The sequence below is a fragment of the Mirounga leonina genome, unplaced genomic scaffold (genome assembly GCF_011800145.1).
Source record: "Mirounga leonina isolate KUSES-001 unplaced genomic scaffold, KU_Mleo_1.0 Mir_165, whole genome shotgun sequence".
NCBI lineage: Eukaryota > Metazoa > Chordata > Mammalia > Carnivora > Phocidae > Mirounga > Mirounga leonina.
In genome coordinates, this window is record NW_023270415.1 from 1633247 (window position 1) to 1647690 (window position 14444).

Genomic DNA, 14444 nt, shown 5'->3' on the forward strand with positions numbered 1-14444 from the left:
GGAGGGGAACGCCTGAAAACCTAGCTCCTGCTTTTGTGTTTACTTGTTCCACTTTATGGTAATTTGGGGGCTAATTTCATTATCTACAGCCACATTGGAAACAAGACGCTGTTTTTGTTAATGGTGCGAAAAGCATGTGCGAGTTTCTGTGCAGTAGGTTGAAAGTTCCAACCTCCCCACCAGCGCTCAATGCCCCACAGGCCTGCACCAGTCTGCGAAAGTGTTGAGACTTTGATTTTCCCAGAGGGAAGCAGGCAGCCCTGTTTCTAAAAGTGCATTGCTTTCTGTCCCTGAATGCCAGCCAAGAATGTGTTTCCTTCCTGGGTTCCCAGAAAGGCCCAGCTAAGTGCTTGGGGGATGAAAGAACAGGTTTCTTTGCCTACATGGTGGATGCGCTTCTTCTCCCATTTTTTAAGGAGTGGGAACTATTCTCCTTCTTCAGTTGTTCGCTCTAGCATGTCTGGAGGAGCTGTTACCTTTCCCCATTTAACTGTGTTGCTTCACTTCTCTCTTCTGGCAGGACGTGATGAGATCTTAAGGATTTGGGTTCTGAACATTCATTAAGTAGCAATCGGCCAATAGGCTAAGGCAAAGTCATTTTGAAATAGATGGTAGAGAGGGAAAATACAACACGATGGCAGAGCTTGTGTTGTCATCACCAATAATTAAAATGAAATGTAGACGTGTTTCCAGTGCAGTCACAAGCCATTTAAACCGTCGCGTCTAGAAAATTTCAACTGGCGGGCGTCATCCTCAGATGCTGGCAGAGCTTCCCTAACCCTCAAGTAGGGACTAGTTTTGCAAAAGTCTTTAAATGGAAATCAGGAGGAGCCCTGTGTGCATATCTGAGGGCAGAATTTGGCCAATATACAGGATCTGAGCAGGCTTGGGAGAAACTCTGAGTTGTCTGTGTAAGATTTCAGTAAGTGCAGCTTCATGTGGAGATTTGTGAAAATGTTTGAAGTCATCTGACCCAGTGTTTGGCCATCGCCAGGAGCACTTGCATTTTGAAAGAATTTTAGGTACATCCCTGTACTTTGAATAGGTTAATAAGGGCACTCTGTTCCTCTCTCAGTGTATTTTGATGAATTTGCCAGAAGTTGGGCCACAACTTATGGAGAGAACCAACATCCTATTTGGCAAATGGGTTGTCAGCAGCTCGGCCTGGTTGTTTGATAAAGGAGATGGGGCTAAAACCCTTGGGTAAGGTGAGGATGGTTCTGAGCAATCCCCTGTACCTCCAAAGACAAATATAGGATTAGCCCCACCCCTGTGCTCTCTTCACTGGTGAAATGCTAAGGAATAGGAATCTTCAATTACTTTCTGTGATCATTGTAATGTTTTAGCAAAGAAGTTGCAGGGAATGCAGAAACCTTCAGTTCAAAACAATTCTCTCTACCTTCTCACATTATTGATTTTTATATAAGTCCCATGGGAACAGGCAACAGGTTCCAAGTAGAGAATTCTTAATTTGCTATGTGAGAGACAAGTATGGTTACTTGGTTACTTAACTACTCCAAACCTCAGTTTTCTCACCTCTAATATGAGGATAACACTCTCTTCTTCTTCGTGTAACCAGAAGTTAAATTAGATAAGGCATATAAGGGCCCACATCAGTTACCAGATAAATGTTTGTAGAGGAAGACTTTTTATCCTACAGTTTGATTTTGTTTTATTATTATTTTTTTACTTCTACTTATAATAGATACAAGGAATATGAAGAAATTTTTATTTCTTATCCTTAAAGAGAGTTCTTAAAAATCCATTCCAACATATACCTTATGTTTTCTAAGACTGTGTTCCATCTTCAAACTCTGTGTCAGAGTGTATACTGATTTTTTAAGCCTGGACAATAGGTTCACTCTAACTATAACCTCATCTTTGTGCATCAACAATAGCAGATATGGTAGTTGGTTCTCACAGAGGCCATGATGTCATGCTAATCATACCCTTCTGTTTTGCACCTGGGCCACCAAGAACCTGTGTGTGTGCGTGTGTGTGTGTGTGTTTGTGAGGGGGCTCTCTCTGGGCCAAACAGGAACTCAGCTCAGAACTCTGACCCAATGTGGATCACAGTTTTTTTTTTTTTTAATTTAACTAAAATTTTTATTGAGATAGTTGTAGATTCACATGTAGTTATAAAAAACAATGTGAGAGATCGCATATACTCTTTACCCAGTTTCCCACAATGATGACATTCTGCAGGACTATAGTATAATATCTCAGCTAGGATATTAATATTGACACAATTCATATACCTTATTCAGTTTTACTTGCACTAATTTGTGCACATGTTTATTTGTTCTATATATTTTTAATATCTGTGTGGCTCCTATGTACACCACCACAGTCAAGACACTAAAATGTTCCTTCCCCACAAGGATCCCTCCTGTTGCTCTTCTATAACCATACCCACTTCCTTCTGTCTCTCTCCCCCTTCTCTTCTGGTCCTTGGCAACCACTAATCTGTCCTCTATTTCTGGAATTTTGCCATACCAAAATATTATATGCATAGAGTCACCAGTATGAAGATTTTGGGATTGCTTTTTTTCACTCAGCGCATTGTGGGATTTCATTCAAGTTGTTGCATATATCAATAATTTGCTTTTTTTTTTTAAAAATATTTTATTTATTTTAGAGAGAGACAGAGAGAGAGAGCCAATGGGCAGGGGCAGAGGGAAAGAGGATCTCAAGCAGACTTTGTGCTGACCTTGGAGCCTGATGCAGGCCTCGATCTCATGACCCTGAGATCATGACCTGAGCCAAAATCAAAAGTTGGACAATCAACTGACTGAGCCACCTAGGCACCCTAATAGTTTGTTGTTTTTTATTGCTGGATATTGTTCTATAGTATGTCTGTACCATATTTTTTTAATTCATTCACTTGCCGAAGGGTATTTGGACTGATTCTAGTGTTTGGCTGTTACAAATAAAGCTGCTATAACATTGTGTACAGGTTTTTGAAAACATAGGTTTTCATTTCTCTGGGATATATGTCCATAAGTACAATTGCTCAGTTGTGTGGTAGTTTAATGCTTAATTTCATAAGAAACTGCCAAATTGTTTTAAGAATGACTATACCATTTTATATTCCCACCAGCAATGTATGAATGACCCAGTTTCTCCACATCTTTGTCAACATTTGGTGTTGTCACTTTTTTCATCTTGGACATTCTGATTAGTGTATACTAATCTCATAGCGGTTTAAATTTTCATTTCTCTAATGGCTAATCATATTGACCATCTTTTCATGTGTTTATTTGCCATGTGTCTATCTTCTTCAGTACATCCTCTTCATGTTTTTGTTCATATTTAATAGAATTATTATTATTTACTGTTGAATTTTGAGAGATCTTTATATATTCTAGATATTAATCCTTTGTCCGATACATGGTTTGCCAATATTTTCTCCCAGTCTGTAGCTTGTCTTTTCATCCTCTTCACATGGGCTTTCACAGAACAAAAGTGTTCAGGTTTGATGAGGTCCAGTTTATCAACTTTTCCTTTAATGGATAGGCTTTTGGTGTCAAGTTTAAGAACTCTTTTCCTAACCTTAGATCCTAAAAATATTCTCCTGTGTCTTTTATAAAAATTTTATAGTTGTGTATTTTACACTCAGGTTTAGGATCCAGTTTGAATTATTTTTTGTATAAGAGGTTTAGGTTGAGATTAATTAATTCCCCCTCACCCCCAGATGTCAGTTTTATCAGTATCATTTCTTGAGAATGTTAGCTTTCCTTCATTGAATTACTTTTGCACCTTTGTCAAAAGTCATTTGAGAATATTTTTCTGATTCCATTTCTAGGTTCTCTGTTTTATTTGATTGATCTATGTGTTTGTCCCTTTGCAACACTTCACTATCTTGATTATTGTAGCTATAAGACTTGATACCAGATAGAGTGCTTCTTCCCACTTAGTTTTTTCAAGATTGTTTTACCTTTGTTTGTGGCTTTCTATAAAATTTTTAGAATAAGCCTGTCTATCTATAATAAAACCTGCTAGGTATAGGATAAGAATTAAATTAACCTACAGACCCATTTGGGGAGACTTAACATCTTTATTTACTATGTTGAATTTTCCAGTTCATGAACATGGTATATCTCTCCGTTTATTTATGTCTTCTTTTATTTCTTTCATTAGCATTTTGTAATTTGCAGTATACAGTGTCTGTACATGTTTTGTTAAGTATATATCTAAGTATTTCATTTTCTTTAGAGTGATTATAAATGGTAATTTGTTTTAATTTTAGTTGCTAAATGTTCATTACTAGTATGTAGAAATGAGATTTATTCTTTTGCGGGGTGCTGATCTTGTATCCTGAAACTTTGTTGAACTTACTTTTTATTTCTAAGGGGTTTTTGGTATATTCGTTTGGATTTCTACATAGACGATCATGTCATCTATAGATACAGACAGTTTTATCTCCTTCTTTCTAATACATATGGCTTTTGTTTCTTTTTCTTTTTCTTGCAGGGGCAGAAGTTCCAGTACTGTGTTGAATAAAAGTGTTCCTGATCTTAGGGGGTAAGTGTTCAGTTTTTCATCATTAAGAATGATGTTAGCTGTAGGTTTTTTGGTAGATACTAGATGCTGTTTATCAGGTAATTCACCTTTATTCCTAATTTCTCTTATTTTTATCATGAATGACTATGGTATTTAGTTAGATGTTTTCTCTGCATCAATTAATATGATTTTTCTTCTTTTGTTGTTGATATGGTGGAATATGTTGATTGATTTTCAAATACTGAGCTAGCCTTGCATACATGGAACAATCCGATTGATATTATTCTTTTTATACATTACTGAATTTAATATGCTGATATTTTACTGAGGATTTTTGCATCTAACTTCATTAGCTATATTGATCAATATTATTATTATTATTTGAACTTTGGTTTTGTTTTCAGGATAATATTGGCATCAAAAATGTGTTGGGAAGTGTTCCTTCCTTTTTTATTATCTGGAAGAGATTGTGTAGGATTAGTTTCAATTTTTCTTTAAATGTTTGGTAGAATTCTGTCTAGTAAAAACTTTTGTCTTGGAGATTGCTTTTTCCCCCTCTTGGCAGATTTTTAATTGTGAATTCAGTGTCTTTAATGATTATAGGACTATTCAGATTGTTGTTTTTATGTTGGATGACTTTTGGTGGTTTATGGTTTTCAAAGAATTGGTCTGTTTCTTCTAAGTTGTAGAATGTATTAATATAAATTTGTTTATAGTATTTTTCTTATTATCTTTTAATGACTACAGGATCTGTAGTCATATCTCCTGTCTGTGAGTTTTGTCTTTATTTTTGTCAGTCTTGCTATAGGTTTGCCAATTTTATTAGTTGTTTTCATAGTGCTAGCTTTTTGTTTCACTGATCTTCTCTATTATTTTCCTGTTTTCAATTCCATTGATTTCTGCCTTTATATTATTTCTTTCTTTGGGATTTCTTTAGATTTATTTTTCTTTTCTTTCCCTAGATTCTTGAGGTAGGAACTTAAGCATTTTCTTGTTTCTAATGTAAGTATTTAGTGCTATAAATGTCCCTCTTTACTACTTTGACAGCATCCTACTATTTTGAAATATTGCATTTTTGTTTTTATTCTGCTCTGTGTCTTTAAACATACTGTCTGTTGAGAAGTCTTTTTTGATCCATGGATTATTTAAGTTTGAAGATTTTTCTTTGTCTTTTGTTATTGATTTCTGTCATGGAGAGAGAACATACTCTATGATTTTAATTCTCTTAACATTTGTTAACATTTATTTTATCACCTAACATATGGACTATCTTAATGATTGTTCCAGGTACATTTGAAAAAAAATGTGTATTCTATTGTTGCTATGTAGTATGCTGTATATAAGTCAATTAGATCCTCTTGGTTGACTTTGTTTTTCAGGTCCTTTATATCCTTGCAGAATTCTATCTAGCAGTGCTATCAGTTGCTGAGAGAGGCAGTTGAAACTGTCAACTGTATGTGTAGATTAGTGTATTTCTCCTTTCCTTAGGATCATTATTTCTTCCTGGTGGATTGATCTTTTTTATCAATATATATGTCTTTCTTTGTCTCTAGAAATTTTCTTTGTTCTGAAGTCTACTTTATCAGACATTAATAAAGCTACTACTTCTTTTTTTAAAAAATTCATGTTTATATGATATATCTATTTCCATCTTTTTGTTTTCACCCTGCCTATAGTATATAATAAGAGAGTTTTTTTGTAAGCATCATATAGTTGGATCATGTTTATTTTTTCACTCTGCTAATCTTTTTCTTTTGATTAGTATATTTGGACAATTTATATTTAGGTGATTATTGGTTGTGTTAGTACTTAAAAGTGTCACTTTATTTTTTGTTTTTTCAAGTTCTTGATCCTCTGGGTTTTTTCCTTCCTTCTTTTTGGGCTACTTGAACATTATCTTAGGATTCCAACTTGATTTATCCTTAGTGTTTTAGTGTATCTCTTTGTATAGTTTTTAAAAAATATTTTATTTATTTGTTTGAAAGAGAGAGAGAAAATGAGTGGGGTAGGGAGGGGCAGAGGGAGAGGGATAAGCAGACTCCCTGCTCTCAATATAGGGCTCAGTCCCAGGACCCTGGAATTATGACCTAATCCAAAGGCAGATGCTTAATCATCTGAGCCACCCAGGTGCCCCTCTTTGTATAGATTTTGTAATGGTTCCTCTGGGAATGAAAATATACCTATATATATGACTTATAATAGTTGACTCATATTAATATTGTACCATTTTCAATAAAGTGTGGAAACCTCACTTCAATTTAGTCTCATTTTCCTTCCGTGCTTTTAAATATCATTTTCTTATGAATCAGATGCTGTTACGACTTTTATTTCAATTATCAAATATAATTTATACAACTTATGAGGAAAAGGATTGTCTAGTGTATGTCTCCATGTTTACTCTTCGGTTTTTCCATCTTCCTTCTTGATTCTTCTGTTCTTTCTTCTATCGTTTCCTTTCACTTTGAAGTACTGTCTATATTCAATCTTTAAAGATTGACCTGTTAATGACAAATTACTTAGTTTTCCTTTATTTGAGAATTTTTTTATTTCTCCTTCATTTCTGCAGGATAGTTTTGCTGGGTATAGAATTAATGGCTGACAGTTTTTGTTTTTGTTTTTGTTTTTTAATGGCTGAGACTTCTATTACTTCAGCACTTTAAACATATTATTTAAAGTTTAATTTTTTGGATCTTTAGGCTTGTGTTTTTTGACAGATTTGTGAATTTTTCAGCTCTTTATTCTTTAGCTATTCCTTTGCTATGTCCCATCCTCCCCATCTGTTTTCTTTATGGGACTCGGATGATATGAATGTTAAATCTTTTTTCTCATAGGTTTCTGAGGCTCTGTTCATTTTTTCTTTTAAAATCTATTTTCTCTTCTTTGTTATAATGGGTGAATTTTATTATCCTGACCTAAAGTTCACTGATTTGATCCTCTTAATCTCTGTTCTACTATTGAGCTTATCAAGCTAATTTTCATTTCTATTATTCTCTTTTTCAGTTCTATAATTTTCATTTCATTCTTTTTTATCTGTTCTTTCTTTTCTGAGATTTAATTTTTCATTTGTTTCAAGAGAATTTGTAACTGATTGTTGAAACATTTTTGTGATGGCTTCTTTAAAATTCTTGTCAGATAACTCCACTATCTGATTAATATCATTGGTAGTATCACTTTATTGTCTTTCTTCATTTGAGTTGTTATTTTCCTAGTTCTCAGATGACAGGTGAATTTCAGTTGTATTCTGGATATTTTATCTGTTATGGCAGGAGTCTCTGGGCCTCATTTAAATCTTACATTTTAGCAGATAGTCACCCTGTTTCGGTTTAATAAACGGTCTTAAACTATTTTTGTGGACTGTGGCTCCAACAGCTGTTTAATTTTCAGAGTCTTTGCAATGTTGTTTTGATCTGTTTGGTTTTTCTGGTTCCCTAGGACTCTTACTGGTCCCTGTTGGTGTGTCCTGAGAAGTGGGAGGCATTTCTCAAGGTCAGCTGATATGTGTCTCTCAGTGGGAGAGGGCTGTGGTGGAATCCCTGCACTTGTGTCCCAGGCTGCCCAGGTGTGTCTGGGCAGAGCAGGAGAGCCCCTGGCTGTTTGTGATAGATTGTTTCCATTGCTGTGGTGGGTCCTCCCTGGTTCCACTCCTTCACAGGTGTGTCTCATCAGGAAAGGGGCATCTCAGGCCTAGTAGGAAGGAAAGTTCCCCTCGCCACTGATTTCTGGTGGGGCTCCAATGGATGCCTGACAGTGGTTCACTTGATGTTGTCAGAGGAACCCTGTTTCATCTGGAGGTTGGAACAACTGGACACCCTCTGTTGCTAGGTGGAAGTTGAGAAGCACCGTGCCTAGTAGCCTTTGTCCACTGGGTGGGGACTGAGGCCAAGTGCTGTGTTCCTTCTCCAGTCTTGAGTCCTGGGCCTACCTGCCTTCCTTTCACCTTTCCCCCGAGTCTTCCTGGGATTACCTGGTGCATCATTCCAAGGTTTGTAGTTGTGCTTAGTCACAGGGATGGGGGGGAGGGGTGGTAGGGAGGATGGGCCTATTTCATCTTGTCCCTCCATATGTTTTGTTTGTTTTTTATCTCAGCCCCTTGTCAGTCAAATCATTTAGTGATTTATTTGGGTTTCCATCATGCAGTGCAGCAGTATGGTTGAGAGCTGAACCTAGGACATAACCTCCATTGGTCTGTTCATGTGGCCTTGACCAGTCAGTTCTTGGGCCTGGACATTGCTTCCAGAGATACAGTGCTCTATATACCCATTCCCTGGGCTTGTCCAGATGAATAAATGTTGCCATGGTGCAGTCACTAACAGTGCCCTCTCATTCCCTGAAGGGCTTTGTTGTGAGTCCTGTGGTGATCTTAACCATGGGCTGTTGTGAAGAATCAGAGTCAACCCAGGTAAAGTGTTTGGCACACTGGAAGGCCTTATAAATGCCACCTATTGTTATTATTATTTTATTTTATTATTTATGTTAGTCACCATACAGTACATCATTAATTTTTGATGTAGTGTTCCATGATTCATTATTGTGTATTTTTTTTCATCATGACAAGTGTTCTCTTTAATCCCTATCACCTATTTCACCCATCTCCCTATCCACCTCTCCTCTGGTAACCATCAGTTTGTTCTTTATAGTTAAGAGTCTGTTTCACAGTTTGTCTCTCTCTTTTTTTCCCCCCCTTTGCTTAGTTTTTTTGTTTCTTAAATTTCACATATGGCTGACATCATATAGTATTTGTCTTTCTCTGACTGACTTATTCTACTTAGCATTATACTCTCTAGTTCCAACCATGTCATTGCAAATGGCAAGATCTCATTCCTTTTTATGGCTGAATAATATCCCACACATATTGTTATTATATGACTTTTTCTTCATGTCATATATACATTATATATGTCCTACAGTCAACCACTTATTAAATATTGAGAAAGTGCTATTTCCTTATTTTATTTTAGTAAACAGAAATATAAATAAAAGTGCCAATCTTTCCTTTCATATCCTGGGGGTTGTCTAGTGTGCCTCTGGGAGCGCACTCCCCTGGATGAAGAAATCTCTGTGACAGACAGCCCTGGGGTGAGCTTCAAGAGTCTAATACCAACGGGTGAACATAATCAGACAGTCAGTGAATAGATACACAGTTGCAGGAGGGCTGGATGACATTGAGCTGAGAATAATGTACCATGATAACACAAGGTATTGATTTTGATATTTCTCTCCATTAACTTCATACCAGCTTTGTTGTTCCTGGGGCTGTTCTTTTCCTGAGATAAGGAGAAAAGAGTGGTGCTTTGCCTCAGACTAGGACTCAGGTTATATATCTGGCTGTTGGAGAAAGTTGGGTAAAACCTGGTGCATTAATTGTGAAGAAAGAAAACAATAATTTGAGCTTTGAGGATAAAATAGAAGAGAATACAGGAGGTTGTATCTATTGTTTTATGTGTGGTATTCTCTGATTAATATTATTTAATATTTTATGATACAATATAGCAACAAGTTAGAGCTCTGTTCTTGGAAGTAAGCCGTTTTGGGGTGGGGGAAGATTTCATGATATTAATTTTTTTTATTATGTTGTGTTAATCACCATACATTACATCATTAGTTTTTGATGTATTGATCCATGGTTCATTCTTTGCGTATAACACCCAGTGCTCCATGCAGAACGTGCCCTCCTTAATACCCATCACCAGGCTAACACATCCCCCCACCCCCCTCCCCTATAGAACCCTCAGTTTATTTTTCAGAGTCCATAGACTCTTATGGTTCATCTCCCCCTCCGATTTCCCCCCCTTCATTCTTCCCCTCCTGCTATCTTCTTCTTCTTCTTCTTCTTCTTTTTTTTTTTTTTAACATATAATGTGTTATTTGTTTCAGAGGTACAGGTCTGTGATTCAACAGTCTTACACAAATCACAGTGCTTACCATAGCACATACCCTCCCCAATGTCTATCACCCAGTCACCCCATTCCTCCCACCACCCAACACTCCAGCAACCCTCAGTTTGTTTCCTGAGATTAAAAATTCCTCATATCAGTGAGGTCATATGATACGTGTCTTTCTCTGATTGACTTATTTCGCTCAGCATAATACCCTCCAGTTCCATCCACATCATTGCAAATGGTAAGATTTCATTCCTTTTGATGGCTGCATAATATTCCATTGTATATATATACCACATCTTTATCCATTCATCTGTCGATGGACATCTTGGCTCTTTCCACAGTTTGGCTATTGTGGACATTGCTGCTATAAACATCGGGGTGCACGTACCCCTTCGGATCCCTATATTTGTATCTTTGGGGTAAATACCCAGTAGTGCAGTTGCTGGATTGTATGGTAGGTCTATTTTTAACTTTTTGAGGAACCTCCATACTGTTTTCCAGAGTGGTTGCACCAACTTGCATTCCCAACAGTGTAGGAGGGTTCCCCTTTCTCCACATCCCTGCCAACATCTGTCATTTCCTGACTTGTTAATTTTAGCCATTCTGACTGGTGTGAGGTGGTATCTCATTGAAGTTTTGATTTGGATTTCCCTGATGCTGAGCGATGTTGAGCACTTTTTCATGTGTCTGTTGGTCATTTGGATGTCTTCTTTGGAAAAATGTCTGTTCATGTCTTCTGCCCATTTCTTGATTGGATCATTTGTTCTTTCGGTGTGGAGTTTAAGAAGTTCTTTATAGATTTTGGATACTAGCCCTTTATCTGATATGTCATTTGCAGATATCTTCTCCCATTCTGTCGGTTGTCTTTTGGTTTTGTTGACTGTTTCTTTTGCTGTGCAAAAGCTTTGTATATTGATGAAGTCCCAAGAATTCCTTTTTGCCCTTGCTTCCCTTGCCTTTGGCGATGTCTCTAGGAAGAAGTTGCTGCAACTGAGGCCAAAGAGGTTGTTGCCTGTGTTCTCCTTTAGGATGTTGATGGACTCCTGTCTCACATTGAGGTCTTTCAACCATTTTGAGTCTATTTTTGTGTGTGGTGTAAGGAAATGGTCCAGTTTCATTCTTCTGCATGTGGCTGTCCAATTTTCCCAACACCATTTGTTGAAGAGACTGTCTTTTTTCGATTCCTTTTGATGGCTGCATAATATTCCATTGTATGTATATACCACATCTTCTTTATCCATTCATCTGTTGATGGACATCTTGGCTTTTTCCACAGTTTGGCTATTGTGGACATTGCACGTACCCCTTCTTTCCTGCTTTGTTGAAGATTAGTTGACCATAGAGTTGAGAGTTCATTTCTGGGCTCTCTATTCTATCCCATGGATCTATGTGTCTGTTTTTGTGCCAGTACCATACTGTCTTGATGATGACAGATTTGTAATAGAGCTGGAAGTCCGGAATTGTGATGCCGCCAGCTTTTCTTTTCTTTTTCAACATTCCTCTGGCTATTCGGGGTCTTTTCTGGTTCCATACAAATTTTAGGATTATTTGTTCCATTTCTTTGAAAAAAGTGGATGGTATTTTGATAGGGATTGCATTAAATGTGTAGATGGCTCTAGGTAGCATTGACATCTTCACAATATTTGTTCTTCCAATCCATGAGCATGGAACATTTTTCCATTTCTTTGAGTCTTCCTCAATTTCTTTCATGAGTATTTTATAGTTTCCTGAGTACAGATTCTTTGTCTCTTTGGCTAGATTTATTCCTGGGTATCTTACAGTTTTGGGTGCAATTGTAAATGGGATCAACTCCTTAATTTCTCTTTCTTCTGTCTTGTTGTTGGTGTATAGGAATGCCACTGATTTCTGTACATTGGTTTTATATCCTGCCACTTTACTGAATTCCTGTATGAGTTCTAGCAGTTTTGGGGTGGAGTCTTTTGGGTTTTTCACATAAAGTATCATATCATCTGCAAAGAGTGAGAGTTTGACTTCTTCTTTGCTGATTCGGATGCCTTTTGTTTTTTTTTTTTTGTTTTCTGATTGCTGTGCCTAGGACTTCTAATACTATGTTGAATAGCAGTGGTGATAGTGGACATCCCTGCCGTGTTCCTGACCTTAGGGGAAAAGCTCTCAGTTTTTCCCCATTAAGAATGATATTTGCTGTGGGTTTTTCATAGATGGCTTTTATGATATTGAGGTATGTACCCTCTATGCCTATACTCTGAAGAGTTTTGATCAAGAAAGGATGCTGTACTTTGTCAAATGCTTTTTCTGCATCTATTGAGAGGATCATATGGTTCTTGTTCTTTCTTTTATGAATGTATTGTATTACATTGATTGATTTGCAGATGTTGAACCAACCTTGCAGCCCAGGGATAAATCCCACATGGTCATGGTGAATAATCTTTTTAATGTACTGTTGGATCCTCTTGGCTAGTATTTTGGTGAGAATTTTTGCATCCATGTTCTTCAAGGATATTGGTCTGGAATTCTCCTTTTTGATGGGGTCTTTGTCTGGTTTGGGGTTCAAGGTAATGGTGGCCTTATAAAACAAATTTGGAAGTTTTCCTTTCCTTTCTATTTTTTGGAACAATTTCAGAAGAATAGGTATTAATTCTTCTTTAAACGTTTGGTAGAATTCTCCTGGGAAGCCATCTGACCCTGGGCTTTTTTTTTTTTGGTGTGGGGGGGTGGATTTTTGATGACTGCTTCAATTTCCTTAGTGGTTATAGGTCTGTTCAGCTTTTCTATTTCTTCCTGGTTCAGTTTTCGTAGTTAATACATCTCTAAGAATGCATCCATTTCTTCCAGATTGTCTAATTTGCTGGCGTATATTTGCTCATAATATGTTCTTATAATTGTTTGTATTTCTTTGGTGTTGGTTGTGATCTCTCCTCTTTCATTCATGATTTTATTTATGTGAGTCGTTTCTCTCTTCTTTTTGATAAGTCTGGCCAGAGGTTTATCAATCTTGTTAATTCTTTCAAAGAACCAGCTCCTAGTTTCGTTGATCTGTTCTACTGTTCTTTTGGTTTCTACTTCATTGATTTCTGCTCTGATATTTATTATTCCTCTTCTCCTGCTGGGTTTAGGCTTTTTTTTTGCTATTCTTTCTGCAGCTCCTTTATGTGTAGGGTTAGGTTGTGTATTTGGGACCTTTCTTGTTTCTTGAGAAAGGCCTATATTGCTATATACTTTGCTCTTAAGACTGCCTTTGTTGCATCCCAAAGATTTTGAATAGTTGTGTTTTCATTTTCATTGGTTTCCATGAATTTTTTTAATTCTTCTTTAATTTCCTGGTTGACCCATTCATTCTTTAGTAGGATGCTCTTTAGCCTCCATGGATTTGAGTTCTTTCTGACTTTCCTCTTGTGATTGAGTTCTAGTTTCAAAGCATTGTGGTCTGAAAATATGCAGGGAATGATTCCAATCTTTTGGTATCAGTTGAGGCCTGACTTGTGACCTAGGATGTGATCTATTCTGGAGAATGTTCCATGGGCACTAGAGAAGAATGTGTATTCTGTTGCTTTGGGATGGAATGTTCTGATTATATCTGTGAAGTCCATTTGTTCCAGTGTGTCATTTAAAGTCTTTATTTCCTTGTTGATCTTTTTTTTTTTTAAAGATTTATTTATTTATTTGAGAGAGCAAGAAAGTACATGAGAGGGAGGAGGGTTAGAGGGAGAAGCAGGCTCCTCGCCGAGCAGGGAGCCCGATGCGGGACTCAATCCAGGGACTCCAGGATCATGACCTGAGCCGAAGGCAGTCGCTCAACCAACCGAGCCACCCAGGCGCCCTCCTGGTTGATCTTTTGCTTAGATGATCTGTCCATTTCAGTGAGGGAGGTGTTAAAGTCCCCCACTATTATTGTATTGTTGTTGATGTGTTTCTTTGCTTTTGTTCTTAATTGGCTTATATAATTGGCTGCTCCCATGTTAGGGGCATAGATATTTACAATTGTTAGATCTTCTTTTGGATAGCCCCTTTAAGTAGGATATAGTGTCCTTCTTCATCTCTTATTACAGTCTTTGGTTTAAAATCTAATTTGTCTGATAT